This window comes from Gracilinanus agilis, chromosome 5 (genome assembly GCF_016433145.1).
Source record: "Gracilinanus agilis isolate LMUSP501 chromosome 5, AgileGrace, whole genome shotgun sequence".
Lineage (NCBI taxonomy): Eukaryota > Metazoa > Chordata > Mammalia > Didelphimorphia > Didelphidae > Gracilinanus > Gracilinanus agilis.
Window position 1 is genome coordinate 111567120 of NC_058134.1, and position 16224 is coordinate 111583343.

The 16224-nt window shown below is 43.3% G+C and overlaps 1 protein-coding gene across 1 annotated transcript in view; it reads left to right on the top strand.

Moving 5' to 3' along the window:
* Positions 1-6868: 6868 nt before the first annotated feature.
* ATP6V0A4 (ATPase H+ transporting V0 subunit a4) overlaps positions 6869-16224 on the top strand; it is a 66375-nt gene continuing 57019 nt past the window's right edge. The window contains exon 1 of the mRNA XM_044679385.1: positions 6869-6951. The gene's annotated coding sequence lies outside the window, so the exon portion shown is untranslated. The remainder of the gene's footprint in view (positions 6952-16224) is intronic.

The following is a 16224-nucleotide window of genomic DNA, read 5'->3' on the forward strand; positions in this document are numbered from 1 at the left end:
CCTCCAGAGATTGTTAGGACGGTCCATTAAGACCATGTATGTGAAGGTGTTTTGCAAGCTGTCAAGTATGACATATACGGGCCCATAATTCAGTGTTGACCCAAAAAGGCAGGGTTGTACTGGTAAATATTTAACATCTGCCTCTCTGGGTGGAGGGGAGGAGGTGGGGTAAATGTACTCATGAAAGAATTTTTAAGTTTAATCTTTATTTTTAGCATTTTCCCCATCACTTAAAAAAAAACACAAAAAACCCCTTACCGTGTGTCATAGAGTCAATACTAAATATTGGGTCCAAGGCAGAAGAGGGATAAGGGCTAGGCAATGAGAGTTCAGCAATTTGCTCTGGATCACACAGCTAGGAAGTATATGAGGCTAGATTTGAACCCAGGTCCTCCTGACTGCAGGCCTAGCTCTATCCACTGGGCTACCTAGCTACCCCTCAATTGTTTATTAAAGTCTAGACAATCAACAAAATAGTAAATATGACCTGGATTTGTAGCATTTGTCTTTTTTCATGCTGGAAATTCAGCTGATCTTTGCAGGCCCCAACATATCCTTGGTTGAAGTGCTTGCCTGATTACCTAGAGAGGCTGCCTCAGTCTTTTGGTGCTTTAGAAGCTTCTCCCATTGTACCAAATCCCCCTTTCAAGGATCGAACTCAGGACCTTCAGCTTACAAGACTGACACGCTGCCTACTGCCCTAAAGAGTCATTAGCTTTACTCTAGGGTCCATTATTCAGTCTGCAACTGCTAGCCTGAGATTCTCTTCAGGGTGGATTCTCATGGGAACAGGGAACAGATTACAAACTTTGGGGAGTCTCCAACCTACAAGCTATTCCTAAAACTTGGGGTTCATCAGATCTCACTAGGCCACAAGTTTGGGGTCGCTAGATTCCACGTCGATACTACCTCACCTTTAAGCATTCAGTGTCTAAAATAGCAAATGAAAAATAAAATAAAGTAAAACAGCAAATGGCACTGAGCTAGGGTTAGTGGCAAAAAGAGGGGGGGAAATGCTGTTAGTAGGGAGAAAGGGAAACATGACAACACTGCAACAAGTCTGTGATTTTCACAGTATCAGGCATTCCCACCACTGCCTGAAGATCCCCAGCCTTCCCTCTAGCTTCAGGAGGTGGTTTTTTGTAGTTGCTTTTGGCTCTACCAGGTGCTAAACCTCTCCGAATTGAACTAATCTGGTTATCCGAAAGCAAAAATACTGAATTTAAGAGACTTTTATTGAAATCCTAGCTCTGCTATCTATCTCCTAGCTGTGTGACCTTGGGGAAGTCATTTAGTATCCCTGGGCTTCAATTTCTTTCTCTGAGAAGAAGGTGATTGACTAGCTGTCCTTCGTTCTTCAAAAAACAAAGCAAAACAAAACAAAAAACCCCTTATCTTCTGTCTTAGCATGAGGGCAGGACTTCAGAGGTCACTGAGTCCTAAACAGGGATGGAAGACTAAGCAACTAGGGTTGTTACTTGTCCAGTGTGGCACATCTAGGAAGTGTCTGAGGTCACATTTGAACTCAGGTCCTTCTGCCTCCAGGCCTGGCATTCTATCCACTGAGCTACCTAGCTGCCCCCTGCCCTTCCTTCTTATGCATTTCTGTATTTCGGAGTTGTTGACAGGATATACAATGGGCATTTTCAGGTGGAGGAGCCCCCTCTGAGTCTATGAGGAGGATGGGGAACGCTCACACCCCAGAACTACAAATATTTCAGTTTTCTCTCTTTGTGAGAGATATTTCAGTTGGCAATGCCAAGCCTGTGGTCAGATTGGCCTGTTGTTTGGTAAACACAAGTCTGAGGATGCAGAAAGTAATTCTAAGGTAAGGTGTTATGGCAACAAACAATATGTTCTAGAAAGCCAATCAGCTCTTTTCCTTTTTTCAATCTGGTCTATATAGACTTGGGATGGAAAGTGAGTTTGGTCAAAGGGTTGGCTGGCAAATTAGAGCTTTGTGCCCTCACTCAAGGACACCCCAGAGGCCACCGATTTCATCCAGAAATGAGCTTAGCAACCAAGTTAGGAGCATTGTTGATATCACCCATCTAAGGGGCAGTAGAGTAATGAATCCCCCTCCCCCTCCTCCCCCCACACCTCTCTCTCTTTCTCTCTCTCTTTTTCTCTCTGTCTCTCTCTCTCCAGATTTATCCTAATTTCCATCTTGTGTAACTTGCATATCATGAATTACAAAGTTGATTTGAGGGCCCTCTTGCTGTTTTGTTGGAACACAAAAATGGTTTTTTGCAGATTTGTTTAGAATTCTTATTTCTCCCTTCAATTTTTTCTTCTCTTTTTTTTCCTTCTCCCTTCCCTGCTAATGATTTCTGAGCTTGATGGAAGGCTTTGGGGCTGAAGAAGTCAATGACTCCAGAACACCACCACCCCCAGTCGGGAAACCTGAATTCAATTTCATCACCCTCTTCTGTTTTAAGGAAGTCAGTTTACCTCCATGCTCATTTTTCCATTTGTAGATTGGTGATCATTCTGCCTTTTCCTGGAAGAGAGCATTCTATAGCCTAGAAACAGGAAGCAAAAGAGGGGATTGTGGATATGAACAAGGTCTTTCTGTCACTCTCCACACCTATTGAGTCGGGGAACTCAGTGTCCTGAGAGATGTGTGGTCCTTGTCAATCCACTTCCTTAACCAGCCACATCATGTTATCTGGAGTGAATAGGGCAAAGGGGTAGGGAGTGGGATGCCATTTTACTGTTAGTTAGGATTCTGTAATGATTCTCTTTTCCTCATTATCTCTATCTATGCCCATGGCAGGTAAAGAAGAAGATTTGGTTGTCAGGTTCAGACCCTGAGTTGGGATAGTGATATTGAGATTTTAGGGTTTACCAGCATGTAGCCAGGGTGTGTGTGTGTGTGTGTGTGTGTGTGTGTGTGTGTGTGTGTGTGTGTATGGGTGACCTGGAGTCAGCAAGATCCAAGTTCAAATCTGGCTTCAGATCTTTATTAGTTGTGTGACTCTGCGGAAGTCACTTATATCTGCCTCAGTTTCTTCATACTATAAAATGGGGACAATAATAGCCCCTACCTCCAGTTGTTGAGATAATTAGTTATAAAGTGCTTAGTGTAGTACCTGGAATAGAATAAGTGCTCTATAAATGTTAGCTCTCCTTAGTTTTGAAGGGATAGGTGCTTCTGATGACATTTCGCAAGATGATCCCACATGGCTGAGGCATGAACTTCTGCCAAATGTCTTCTGAATCCCAGGTACAAGGACACAACATAAAGGAGGCTCTCAGTTTTTAGTTCACTTCCATTCTCTGAGAGCCAGGGGATAGGTAACTACGGCTCTCATCCTTCCATGAACATCAGTGCCAATTTGGAGAAATTCCCTAGCATATTACAATCTTTAATAAGAGTCATAGAAAGACAAGTGTCTAATTGGCAGTCTGCCTTGAGATTCCCCCATGGAACTGAAAATAAATTTCTCTTAGCCTCAGTTTCCTCATGTGTAATAGAATTTCTTTTTTTTAATTTAAAATTTTCTTTCTAAAAATATTTTTCTACGTTTACATGATTCATTTCCCCCTCCCTTCCCTTCCCCCTCTCAGAGCAAACAAGTAATTCCACTGGGTTACCTATTTCCATATTATTCATTTTTGCAATAGAGCAATCTTTTAAAACCACAACCCCAAATCATGTAACCATATAAACAAGTGATAAGTCACAAGTCATATATTGTTCTTCTGCGTTTCTACTCCCACAGATCTTTCTCTCGATGTAGATAGCATGTACAGTAGGATTTCACTGGTGGGAGTAAGGAATTCTTTTCCTCCTCATTTCCTCACCCCAACTTCCCTTATCTCTCTCCAGTTCCAGCTAGATTCCCACCTTCCACAAGAAGTCCTTCACAACCTCCCGGGGCCAATGCCTTCCCTTTTTGATTATCTACAATTTATCCTGTAAATAGCTGGTTTTGTGCAAAGTTGTTGATGTGTTGTTTTTCCCCAGTAGACTCTTTTGTATTTCTTTGCATCCTCAAAGCTTACTAGGTGCCTACCGCAGGCTTGTTTACTCATTGAGAATCATGTGAAATAACATGTAAAGGAAGCAGGAAGGAATAAACAATTATCTAGCTCTTATGGAGTCCTAGGAACTGTGCTCAGTGCCTTAGAAATATCTCTTTAATCCTTACTTTGCAAGCCTCAAAGAAGTATGTAAATAATGTTCATTATAAATCAAAGAATTTGGGCAGCTAAGTAGCATAGTGGATAGAAAGCCAGGCCTAGAGAGGTCACAGACACTTCTTGCTGTGTGACCTTTGGCAAGTCACTTAACCCTAATTGCCTAGCCCTGTGTTAGTGAACCTATGGCACGCCTTCTAGAGGGGGCTGCTCCCTTCCCCCTCTCTATGCGTGTCTGAGGACATTTCTTTCATCATCTGCCCTTCTGCCCAGCAGCCCAATTCAAGCTGGAGCACTTCCTCCCTCTCCCATTTGGGTAAGGTGGGTGTGTGGGAGGTGTATGGGGAGGCTCACATGTAGTTTGAGGGTTGCCATTTGGGCACTTAGTCTCTAAAAGGTTCACCATCACTGGCCTAGCCCTTGCTTCTCATCTCATCTGTCTTAACTGATACTAAAGCAGAGGGTAAGGGTTTAGAAATCAATTAGTCAAAGAACTTCAGACATATAAAGGAACTTGGAGATCAGTTAGTTCCAGAGACCCATTCTCCAGATGAAGAAATAGTCCTAGAAAAGTTAAATAATTTGCCCAAAAGTATACAAGTAATAAACAGCAGAGGTAGGATTCAAACCCAGTTCTCTTTCCATTATACCTTGTTGTCTCTGCTATCCTAACCCTCTTTAGCATATTCTTCCACAGCAATATGCCATACTTCATACCTAATGTAGTTTTAAGAATGTTTATTATCCCAAAGGATGGCAATGAGATGTATCCTCTAAGCTATTTTTTTCATCAGTAGCAGTATAGATAATATTAAACTTTATGGGCCATTGGTATAGACATCATTTGGCTCTAGACAAATGAAAGGCGGTGAACATGGAAGACTGCTGGTCCCAGGAAACTACTTCCAGCTCCTCAGAATTACCTCTAGAATCCTGGGGGAGAGAAATAGGCAGCTGTTCTCTTTAGAGCAGACTTGCCAGGGGGGGGGGGGGTAGGAAGACTGAACCCAAGAACCTGTACTTCTAGCTATGGGCCATGGAGACAAGAGATGATGGAATGTCTTGGATGAGAAATATCTAGCAGGCTCTTTTGACTTAGAATGGTGTCTGTGAAGGAGAGCGCTGTGGAACAATGGCTGGAACAGTAGGGGGGAGCCATCCTGTGGAGATTTAAGTGCCAGACGGAGGATTCCAATCTTTAAGAGGGAGCCACTAAAGTTTGTTGAGGAGGTTAGTGATAATATTCTGATAAGTCATTTAGGCTCATCTGTTTGGCCACTGGATGGAGAACTGATTAGAGAGGGGGGAGATTGGAGGGAGGGAGATTAGGAGACTAAAGCAATGGTTCAGAGATAGAAATGATTCAAGTAATAAAGATGGTGCTCAGAGACAACAGTTGAGGTGGAAAAATATAATGTAGAGGTAAATTTGGAATTTCTGTCTCAACTTCTTCAAGTCCATAAGGATTTCTTAAGTTCTAAGTGCCAGGACTTATTCTGACCAACAGGACGACCGAGAAAGAGGGGAAAACAATTCCTGTTTTCAGGGAGCAACAGGAAGACAGAGGCAAGTGATACAGAGGAAGAGTTGTGGATAATCAACAGAAGGAAGGCACTAAAATTAGGGGGGATTGGGAAGGGCTTCTTGTAGGGGTGGAGAGTTTAGCTTGCACTTGAAAGAAGCCGGAAAGCCAGGAGTTGTATGTAAAAAGGAAGGCAATTCCAGGCATAGGGAACTGTCAGATGGAGAATCCTGCAAGCAAAAAAGCAAAGGGGTCATTTTTGGATTGCAAAGTACTTTGGTGGATGGTGATAGGGATGGGGTGGGAATAAAATATGAGAAGATTGAAAAGTGGAGGGACCCAGGTTAAGAGGGAATTAACAGAGAATCATTCTCCCATATTTTTTAGGATCAATATTGTGTTTTGGTCCCAACCCAGAGGGCTAGGCAATAGGGGTTAAGTGACTTGCCCAGGATCACACAGCTAGGAAGTATCTGAGGCCAGATTTCAACCTGGGACCTCCTGTGTCTGGGCATGGCTCTCAAACCACTGAGCCACTCCGCTGCCACCAATTCTCCTCTGTCTAAATTCTAGTTGACTAGGATCATAGGTGAAGAGGATTGAGTGTCAGAGCTGGAGTTGAATTCAAACCTGGCCTCAGACACAGCCTGGCTGTGTGCTCCTGGCCAAGTCACTTAACACTGTTTGTCTCAGTTTCCTCATCTGTAAAATGAGGAAGTAGCAAACCACTCCAGCATTTTTGCTGAGAAAACTGCCAAGGGGTCACAAAGATTGGATCTTGTTCAAAGCAGTACGAGATTGTAATTCCCTGGGAAACATTTCTGCCGCCTGAGAAACCGTGGCAAGGTGGAGGACATGACAAGGGTAAAGCTGTCCTCCTCTGGGCAATGCCCACTTTGTCACCATTTACAACAGGCTCCTTGTTGACACAATAGAGCTGGCTCTAGTTAGGGTTTAGACATGCAAGAATGAGAATGAGCCAGATGTGGCCAGCTCACCCTTAGGCCAGCTGGCTTGCTGGGGTGGAGGATGGGGAGGGGAGGGTGTGGAGGGGGAGGAGGAGGGAAGAGAGAAGAAAATTCCTTCCTTCAACCCTCCTACCCTTTGCCATAGGCTAAAGAGCACCTGGAGGAAAGGTCATTAAACTTTCTGCTGGAGGCTGCCGTAAACTGCTGAAAGAGAGAAGTCCAAGAGAAGGCTTCTGGCAGCCTGGCGAGAGGCAGGAAGACTCCTGGCCCCGGCTCCCAACCACCCTTAAGGAGGAATAAGGATTGGATGAAGTCAAGGTAACAGAAAGCGTTCCACTGTCTGGAACCCCCTCCATCTTCCCTTCCTTTCTCTTCCCCTCAATTTTCCTTGCAACGGAACATTCTTCCTAGATATTTGCTAGCATGCCACAAACTCCATGAGGGCAGGAATGGTCATTTGCTCGCCTCCCCTAGCACACAGTAGATGCTTAATAGATGGTGATTGGTTGAACATTCCTGCAAGGACAAAGGAGTCCTTTTTAGCCACTGGAGGACACATTTAACAAGCATTTCTCAAGTCTCTGCTGTGTGCCAAACCCAGTGCTAAGTGCTGATCCTAGGAAAAGCCGGTAGCTGTTCTCTAGGAGTTCCCAGGCTGATTATTGGAGAAAAGAAGGAAGCGAAAAGCATTTCTTCAGAAGGAGAGCTCTGTCTTCCCTTGGGAGTGATGTCAGAGCTCTCAGGATAACCAGGGAGACCTGGGAACTAAAAGGTAAACTTGGCTAGCTTCGCTGTCCCTGCGCCAACTGCTAAAAATACCCACCACGAAGATGGAACTATTGCTTGGCAGTGAGCGAGCTTCTGTCAGTAGGTAGTCGGCCTAGCACTGTGCGTGGGTGCCTTTGACAGAGTATGCGCTTAATCTTGCAGGTAGTCTAACAGAATATTTTACGGAAGGGGGGATTATATTGATCTCCACTTGAAGCATAATCGGTTAGCTTTTTCCTGGTCTTAGGTACTTTGCTAGCCTGGGTAAATCAGTGAATCTCTGAAGGCCTCAGTTTCCTCATCTGAAAAATGAAGGTAACCCTGCTTCCCAGGGCGATTATGAGGATAAAATGAGATTTTTGTAAAGTGCTCTGCAGACTTTTAAAATGTTACATAGGGGGCCGCTGGGTAGCTCAGTGGATTGAGAGCCAGGCCCAGACGTGGGAGGTCCTGGGATCAAATCTGGCCCCAGACACTTCCCAGCTCTGTGACCCTGGACAAGTCACTTGACCCCCCTTTGCCTAGCCCTGACCACTCTTCTGCCTTGGAACCTATACCTCGAATCCATTCCAGGAAGGTAAGTGTTTCAAAACAAAACAAAAAATGCTGCATAAACAAATGCTGGCAATTTAATTCTTTGTTTTTAATCCTTACCTTTTGTCTTAGTTTTAGCTCTAGGGCTAATGTCTCGAGGCCATATTTGAGCCCAGGTCCTCTAGACTTCAAGGGTTACCCAGGTGCTCCTTATTATTTAATTCGTAGAGCAGGCTTGAGTTTTATTACAAACTTGGGAAGTTCCAGAAGTTTTCATAGTCGAGACAGCTTTCCTGAGGGGATATACTCAACTAAATGAGTCCGGAAAGACAGGAGAACTGATTAGGTCCGTGGGGCCTCGTATGTGGGGTGGCCCAGTGGGATCTGGAAAGAATGAGACCCTCTCCCAAACCACTGAAGTCTGATGGTATCTTCTTTTTGTTTTGTTTTGTTGTTGTTGTTGTTTTTTTAAATAAAGTTTCTTCCCTGAGTCTATAGGTTTTAAGGGTAGTGTGAAGTGTCTGGGCTTGGGGATTGGTCATACTGATGGGAGGAGGGAAGGTTCCTTGAGAATGAGTGGCTAGATGAGTTTCAAACTCTCCAACCCTGGAAAAGAGGATTTCTGACATTACTGTGCTTCTTTTTTTTGACTAGGTGATTTGGTTTCTTTGTCCAGTCCTTTTGAGCTTCCTTGGGGCTCTTTTCTTTACTTGGGTGGGGAAGCTTCAGGGGTCTTTACAATCTTCCCTGCCTTCCTACTTGCTAAACAAAACTTGATCCTCTTTGCCATCTTGTCCAAGGGAGCTTGCAGCTGGTATAAAATCCAAGAGCCACGTTCATAAAGAGCCAATTAAAAGGGCTGTGAGTCCACTTGCAATATCTGTATTTGCCAGTCACTCCCATTTACCTGGGTGGAACTAGGAAAAATAACCCACTGCTCCTTCCTCCAACCCTGGAGCCCCTAATATCCAGGGGTGACAGGCTGTCATTCTTCTGGGAGGCCTGCTGATTTTAGCCCCAGTGCTTGCTGGTTCTCAAGGGGGAAATTCATGGATCTCCTACCTCCTCCAGTTGGCAGTGGGAGTTACTACCTTAGTGCAGGAGGGATGGTAGGAGGAAAAGTTAGCCAGGTGATGTCAGAGACTGTTGCTTCTCCCAGGACATACCCAAAGTCAGCCCAATTCTGCTGCCCAGTTCTGGGCAACACCAGCAGGCAATCACAGCAATGGTGGATCCCTGGGTCATTTTTATAGTAAGCTGTATTGGTGTGAGCAGATTGTTTTCCCAAGTCACCTAAACATAGCCGTTCCCTTCTCCCCCAGCCCATAGCACTGGTAGTAAGGACAGATCAAATCTCCATGACCTTATTCTCTCCTGCTGCTTGAGAGAACCCTGACCCCTAAGTAAGTCAGCTTTGTGTTATGGAGGCTGGTTAGAAGAAGTAGCCCCTGAAGAAAATTCAGTGAGGTTTTATTCCTGTCCCATTGCTTCTCCCCTTTCCTTCTCCTCGTACCTTCTCTCCACCCTTTGCTTGGTAGCTGGAGGATTAGTAGATAAGGGAGAGAAGAAAGTGGAGATCTGGTGACTGGGAATAAGGGTGAGAATTCAATCCTAAACAAGCTTCCAGTGTACCTTTGTTAGGTGGAGGGTCCGCCCGCAGCCTAGTGTCCCCGTGTCCCCTCTTCCCAAGCCTCTGACAGATTGACCAGATTATTGAGTACTCTGATTCATCATGACTCCATGGACTGTATTGTCCAACGGGTTTTCTTGTCATTTCCTTCTTCTGTGGATTAAAGCAAACAGAAGTTAAGTGACATCCCAACCTCACGTAATAAGTGTCTGAAGTGGGATTTGAACTCTGAGTCTTCCTGACTCCAAACCTGGCACTCTATTCACTGTGCCAACTTTCTGCCTCCTTTGGCGGGATCCCGGTGCAAAAAAAAAAAGAAAGAAAGAAAGAAAAAGAAAAAGAAGTCCAAATGCAGATTGAAACATACTGTTCTTCACTTTATTTCCTCCATGGATTTTTCCCTAAAGAAAGCAACATGTGACCTTTCACAACATGAGGAACAGGTAATATATGTACAACCTCTCATATTACCTGCCTTCTTGGGGAGGGGAATGAGGAGAAGAATGAGACAGAGACTTACGGACATAGCTCAAGTGAGAATTTGTTTCTCTTGGATAAACATATTAGAATAGCAAATCACATATTATGCCATTGTTGTGTTGCAGATTATAACATATGAACAAAATATGCATATTATATATTATTGCATAATATATAATGTATAACATATAATATATAGTTATAAAATATAATGTAATAATAATATATAACAAAGTAGTGTATATTTTTAGAGAGAGAAATAGACAGAGATAGGTAGGTTGACAGACAGACACAGACAGACAGATAGATAGACAGATAGACATAGATAGACAGACAGACTGACAGACAGACTGACAGGCAGACAGACAGACAGACAGACAGACAGACAGACAGACAGACAGATAGGTAGATGTTTGTTATCCGGGTTGATGCCCTGAGTTACTGGTTAGGAAATTTTGGTAGTTACCGGGGGAAATTCTGGTGATGTAAAAATCTCAGAAGACATAAATTACAAAACTTAATTAAAAATCACCACCGCTACATTTCAGCCTTAGCTTCCAGGTCCTTCCAATATAGGTATGTATGTGTGTGTGTGTGTGTGTGTGTGTGTGTGTGTGTGTGTGTGTGTGTGTGTGTGTGTATGTATATTTTTCCTTCTCCCCTGTTATCTGGGGTTCTTAACTCTCCATGTAAAAGGACACTTCAAAGCTTCAAAGTCCTCACTCACTACCACCCCAGGGTCAGTGAAAATGAGGACTATCCATTTCCTCAGGCTCTCGGGAGGTCCAGAACCTTGACAATGGCTCTAAGCTCCCTTGCTGAGCTGAGCTGAGCTGAGCTGAGCTGGGTTTGTGTCTCTTTGAAGTAAGGCGCCAGAAAACAGGTTGGAAAAACCTGGCTCTATTATGTAGAGGAGGCTTCTTGGCCTCTCTCTCCAAGTCTTTCTTTCTCTCTAAGCCTCCTGAGCTGGTTTTGAATGCTGCAGGATAGGGAGAGCAAGCAGCTCCTGTAATGTGGCCATATTATCCCATGCCTCCTTGGCCACCCTTCATCTGATTAGGGACCCAGGGATCCCGAGCCTCTCTGGGGGTGGAGGATTTCTCTAAGGAACTTGGGGACTTGGGAGATTGTTTTTCAGTTTCTAAGAGGGCAAAGCAGGGATCCTGAATTTAGCAATGCTTCAGGAGGCAATGGTCAGTGTCTAGGAATGTTTTTTAAACCAGAAACCCAGAGGTAAGTACAGATCCTTATGCCACAAGTAAACAGGAATGGGGTGGGGACGCCTGGCCAAATACTGCCTGAGGGGCCACTGATGTTTGATAAATTAACAGATTTTGCTGGAGTCAGTCAAATGGTGCAATGACTAGAGAGCCAGGCCTGGAGTCAATAAGACTTGCAGTCAATTTTGATCTTGGACAACTGTTAGCTGTGTGATCCTGGGAAAGCCACATAATCTCCACTTGCTTCAGTTTGCTTATCTGTAAATGGGGACAATAATAGTGCTTCCCTTTCTAGAATCAGGAAATACAGAAAGATCTATTAATAAATCAGTAAATTAATACTATCAGTTAATAAATTAAAAAAATTCAAGAGGCAAGAGATAGGCCGCCCTCAAGGAGTTTACAAACTCCCAATAGGAAATTTTATTCCAACTGGTAAGAGGGGAGAAAGAGTATTTCTATACTAATTCAGACACAGAAAGAGCCCAGTTGTGTGCCTTGGTTTTACTTCTGGATGCACCAGGTTTTCCCCAGCACACACGTGTAGTGGGCCGGCCTTTTAAAAACCCACTCATTTTAGGCAACCCCTCCTGAGCAAGCCTGCCTATTGTTTTGTTATCCTGTTCCTTTCCCCATTTTGTCTTAACACAGGCTTTGCAATGCCAAAGTCCCTACGGAAAAATGTGGCTATCTCCCTTAAATTTTACTTATGTTGCCAGGGGCAAAAAGATGGAGGGACAAATGGTTAACCTTTTTGGAGTAAGAGAAGTGCTTTCTCCAGAAGACTTGGGATATAGATATAGCTGCTAAATTCTTGGCCAAATTCATTTTTTTTAATCCCTCAAAGCATTAGTGCCTTAGGGGAAGGACACTAGTGACTAGGGAAACTGGGAAAGGTATCCTATAAAAGAGGGGACTTGAATTAGGCCTTCAAATGGTATCATTTCCAAGGCAGAAGAGTGGTAAAAGCTAGACAATTGGAGTTAAGTGACTTGTCCAGGGTCACACAGCTAGGAAATCAGGCCAGATTTGAACCTAAGTCCTCCTTGACTCTAGCCCTGGTGCTTTATCGGTTGTGTTACCTTAGCTGTCCTTCTATCAGCATTCTTAACCCCTAAGAGCCAACAAACACATCTACTTTTCTTTTCTTTTTTTTTTTTGTGATTTGAAAAATTTTAATTAAGAATATTTTTCCATGGTTACATGATTCACGTTATTTCCCTCTCCTCCCACCTCCTGTCCAGAACCAATGAAGCAATTCCACTGGGTTTTACATGTATCATCGATCAAGACCTATTTCCATATAATTAATATTTGCTACTTTTATTTTCCATTGAAGTGAAATTCAAATTAAGGTAAAAAACTCAATAGTAAATTTGCTTTGATAATGAATGAGACTCTACCATATAGACACCATTGAACTGTGTTGAAGGAGGCAAAACTGAGATCAAATATGGGTCTAGACGTGGATTGTAAATTAAATTCAGAAACGGTCCATTAAGCACCTCTCTGTGATGAACCCAGCACTTCCCTAGATGCTAGCTAAACTCTTTAGATGAGGGTCTTTTTTGTCACTGATTTATGTAGAGCTTCCACTGGGGGCCAAAGGGGTAGAGCAGGAGATAGAATGCTGGGGCTCCAGTCAGGAAGTCTCATCTTTCTGAATTTGAGTTTTGTCTCAAATACTCATTAGCTCTCCGACCCTGGGCAAGTCTCTTAAGCCTGTTTGCCTCAGTTAAATCATCTGTTAAATGATCTGGACAAGGAAATGGCAAACCACTCTGGCATCTTTGTCAAGAAAACCCCAGGGGCAGCTGGGTAGCTCAGTGGATTGAGAGCCAAGCCCAGAGAAGGGAGGTCCTGGGTTCAAATCTGGCCTCAGACATTTCCCAGCTGTGTGACCCTGGGCAAGTCACTTGACCCCCATTGCCTACCCTTACCACTCTTCTGCCTTGGAGCCAATACACGGTATTGACTCCAAGAGGATGGAAGGTAAGGGTTTAAAAAACAAAAAAACAAACAAATAAACAAAAAACCCAAATGGGGACCTAAATAATTGGATGGAACTGAATAACCAGGAGGGGGGAACAAAATACCAACCTCTGTGTTCGAGATCAAGAGGAAAGATTGTGAAGGACCTTGAAGGCAGGCAAAATGGCTTGTACTTTATTCAGGAAGCAATAGGGACAAAAGGTACTGAAGTTTTTAGGGTTATGTATAAGGAAGGTTTTTCTGGTAGAAATATGAGTTCTTGCCTGCCATGTGCTAGTGATAATCAATAAACATTTATTAGACACCTACTATGTGCTAGGTACTGTGCTAAGCCCCCAGGATACAAAAAGAAACCAAATAGTCCCTACTCCTGAGGAGCTCATAATCTTCTTAAGTGATCTTAAGAAGCTGATATTTGGCCTTAAAAGAGATAAGTTAAAGAGGCAGAGCATAACAACTGAAAGAGGAATTTGACAAGGTAAAGGAAAGAGGTTTGGGATGATGATGGAATGTGCTGAGACCCAACTATACTCACCTTTGTCTCGCTGGTCAGAAACTTCACTGTCACGGCACCATCTGATGCCTTGAGTTTTTCCATAGCTTTCTGGTTTTTTTTTTTCCCCCTGCCTCAGTTTCCCCCATATTCCAATCCCACCCTTCATTTAGCTATTAATGTGATCTTTCTAAAGCACAAGTCAACAAACTACAATGGTTCCCTTTTAACTCCAGAATCAAATTTTAAAAATCATCTGTTGGGATTGTTTTTTTAAAAAGTAAAACTCTTCCTTTTTGTCTTAGTAGCAACTCTTAGACAAAAGGGCACAACGATTGAATTTGAGTGACTTGCCCAGAGACATACAGCTAGGAGAAGTGTCTGAGGCTAGATTGAACCCAGATCTTTCTGACTCCAGGCCTGGTGCTCTATCCACTGACATCTATTTGGTTGTTAAAGTCCTCCTTTATCTTTCTCTACATATTCTCCTTTCCATGGGCATTGGTTTTCTGCTTCATCTCAGGACTGCCTGGTATTTTTAAATTTAATTAATTTAATTAAATTAGTTTTAATATTGCCAATGCCTAGAATGCTCTCCCTTATCTCAACCTTCTGGATTCACTGGCTTTCTTCTAGTGTTAGGGAGAATTGTACCTTCTGTAAGAGCGCTTGCACAGTCTCCCTTAGTGCTAGTACATTTCCTTTGACATTACCTCCATTGTATCATATATATATATAATTAATTTCTAGGGAGATTTTTGCATGCTGCCACCCTCAATTCGACTGTGAGCTTCTTGAGGGTACAGATCACATTTGAAGCTGAGTGGACAGAGCAGTAGAACCGGAGTTTAAAAGACCTGAGTTCTAATCTGGCCCTAGATAGTTACTAGCTGTGTGATCCTGAGCAACTCATTTAATCTCTGTTTGCCTCAATTTCTATCTCTGTAAAATGGAGATAATAATAGCATCTACCTGCCAGAGTTATTGTGAGGATCAAATAAGAGTAAAGTGCTTTACACAGTGCCTGACACAAAGTAAGAGCTATATAGATGATGGGTTTTATTATTCTTATTCCCCCAGAGCCTGGGAAATACTGTGTATAATAAATGTTTATTGACCGATTTGGATGTGGGAACTAAGGGACAACTGGGTGTAGGAGTGGGCAAAGCCTGGGGAAGCCTTTCTCTCCTAGCAGTAAAGAATTCACAGCCCTTTCTTAGCCCTGGGAATCTTGCACTTAGAGTAATAACAAGGAGAGAACTGGAGGAAAGGTTTGGTTCCAAAGTGAAAAAATTTAGGAGGCATCCTATGCCTGGATCTCCCAGCACAACCAGCTCCCACTTACGTGAGCTCCCTGCCCTATCTACTCCAGAGGCAAAACCACCTCAACTTCTTTAATGTTTCCCTCTTCCCCCCACCTCTGTTTCCTTGACTTCCTTCTAGAGTCAGTTCAAAGTCCACTTTCTGTTAGAGGCTTTCCTGCCAAAGCCTTCTTCTCTCTACTCTGTATATATTTTTATTTTGTTTTTTTAAAAAAGAACTCTTTACCTTCTGCCTCAGAATGGATACTGCATATTGGTTCCAGAGCAGAAGAGCGGTAAGGGCTAGGCAATGGGGGTCAAGTGACTTGCCCAGGGTCACATAGCTAGGAAGTGTCTGAGGCCAGATTTGAACCTAGAACCTCCTGTCCCTAGACCTGGCTCTCAATCCACTGAGCCACTCAGCTGCCCCCTCATGCAGCATTTTTATGGGAACTGATGGGAGTCAGTGAAGTGTTAACTTTGGTAGTCTTCTTATATGTTAGGTGATGACTGTTGGTGTCTAGTGCCAACAGGCAAACACATAAGCAATCAACAAGCATTAATTATATTAATAATATATTAGTGGGGGCAGCTGAGTGGCTCAGGGACAGGAGGTCCTGGGTTCAAATGTGGCCGCAGACACTTCCTAACTGTGTGACCCTGGGCAAGTCCCTTAACCCCCATTGCCTACCCCTTACCACTCTCCTATCTTGGAGCCAATACATAGTATTGATTCTAAGGTGGAAGGTAAGGGTCTTAAAAAAATATTTGATTAATGCTATATTAACATAATGATATGAATAATAAACAATATAATTAGCATTACTGTGTTAGCATGTTAATATATTAACATTGATAATTAAAATATTAACTAATTTATTAATTCCTATGTGCCAGGCACTGGGGATATAAAGAAGAGCAAAAATAGTCCCTGCTGTCAAGGAGCTCATGTTCTCATTGAGGACACAACACAGGGACATACGAGATCCCTGAGGAGTAGATAGAGGCTAAGCCAGGAAGTCCTTGTTAGGGGCAGCACAAATAAAGGCAGAAAGACTTGGGCTTGGTTCTCATCCCTTGCTACCTCTATGGAGCCTCATTTTTCTCAGTCATAAAGTTGAGCTTGAACTGGAGGGTCCTTTTGAGCTCTAAATTCAGTCATTCTATGTGTCT